Source organism: Mastomys coucha, unplaced genomic scaffold (genome assembly GCF_008632895.1).
Source record: "Mastomys coucha isolate ucsf_1 unplaced genomic scaffold, UCSF_Mcou_1 pScaffold15, whole genome shotgun sequence".
Lineage (NCBI taxonomy): Eukaryota > Metazoa > Chordata > Mammalia > Rodentia > Muridae > Mastomys > Mastomys coucha.
The window spans coordinates 57768375-57770133 of NW_022196897.1; the positions used below are offsets into that span (position 1 = coordinate 57768375).

Below are 1759 nucleotides of genomic sequence, written 5' to 3' on the forward strand. Positions count from 1 at the left end.
CAGACCCCTCTATGTGCAGTCCTTGGTTGGTGGTTGAGACCCTGGGAGCTCCGAGGGTACTAGTTAGCACCACACTCTTTAAATGTGGGCTCCAGGGTTCTCAGGTCCTTCTGCTGTGTGGCAAGAGCGTTATCCACTGAGCCATTGCTCAGCCCCAAGGTGTAAGTTTTAAGACATTTAGTTCATCTCTAAATTTTAGGTTTCATTTTCCTTATAAGCTATCTCAATTTCTGAAATAGATAAGCTTATATTTAAATGCCTTCTGATATTGCTGTTTTACATGAGATAGATTTCATTTTGTAGGCCAGGCTGACCTCAAATTCATCATGGTTGTGCTCCAGCCCACCAAATGCTGGGGTTAGAGGTGTGTGTTCCCATGTAGCCAGCCAACAGAGAACTTGATATGCTATGTAAAAGATTCACTTTTCTTAAATCTCTCACTTCATGTATTTTTAGTTTCCGAATTGATTCTCTTTGTATGAGAGCAGTGTTTTGTGCTATAAAAATGTTTCTTGGGCTGGAGAGATGGCTCAGTGGTTAAGAGCACTGACTGCTCTGCCGGAGGTCCTGAGTTCAATTGCCAGCAACTACATGGTGGATCACAACCATCTGTAACGGGATCCGATGCACTCTTCTAGTGTGTATCTGAGGACAGCTGCAGTGTACTCATATAAATAATAAATAAATAAATAATAAATAAGTAAATAAAGTGTTTCTTGTTGCATACCATGTATGATGCCCTGGGTTCAAATCCCAGAACCACAATAAAGGAACAGGGTGGAGGACCAGGGGGAAGGGGAAGGGGGAGAAGGGATGAGGGAGAAGAGGGAGGAAGGTATCAGCTTGGAATGGATGCAACCTATTTCCTGAAATGAGGCATTTTTCTAAACAATAAGCAACCAAAAATCCTATATTTCAATTCCCTATAGCTTAGTGTCTTAGTGAGGGTTACTACTGCTGTGATAAAGCACCATGAGCAAGACCCTAGGGGGAGGAAGAGGTTTATTTCAGCTTACACTTCCAGGTGACAGTCCATCACCAAGGGAATTCAGGGCAGGATCTAACTCAGACTATGGAAGGGTGCTGCTTACTGGCTTGCTTCTCATAGTTTGTACAACCTGGTTTCATATAGAACCCAGGACCACCAGCCTAGGGTTGATACCACCCACAATGGACTGGGCACTTCTTCATCAATCATTAGTTAAGAGAATACCTTAAAGGCTTGCCTACAGCCAGAATCTTATGGAGGTATTTTCTTTTTTCTTTTTTTTATTAGCTATTTTCTTTATTTATATGTCATACGATATCTCCTTTCCCAATTTCCCCTCCGAAAAAAAAAAAAGTAAAATAAAAACAAAAAACAAAAAACAAACCCCTGTTCCCTCCCTCCTTCCCCTGCTCACTACCCCACCCTTTCCTGCTTATTAGCCCTGGTATTCCCCTACACTGGAGCATAGAATCTTCACAGGGCCGAGGGCCTCTCCTCCCACTGATGACCTACTTGGCCATCCTCTGCTATACATATGCTGCTGGAGCCATTAGTACCACCATGTGTGTACTCTTTGGTTGGTGGTTTAGTCCCTTGGAGCTCTGAAGGTACTAGTTAGTTCATATTGTTGTTCGTCCTAAGGGGCTGCAAACCCTTCAGCTTCTTGGGTCCTTTCTCTAGCTCTTTCATTGGGGACCCTGTCCTCAGTCCAATGGATGGCTGTGAGCCTCTACTTCTGTATTAGTCGGGCACTGTCAGAGCCTCTCAGGA

The 1759-nt window shown here is 43.7% G+C and overlaps 1 protein-coding gene across 1 annotated transcript in view; it reads right to left on the reverse strand.

Moving 5' to 3' along the window:
* Positions 1-1759, reverse strand: part of Mettl8 (methyltransferase like 8) — a 105163-nt gene that overhangs the window by 31239 nt on the left and 72165 nt on the right. The gene's annotated exons all lie outside the window — the stretch shown is intronic.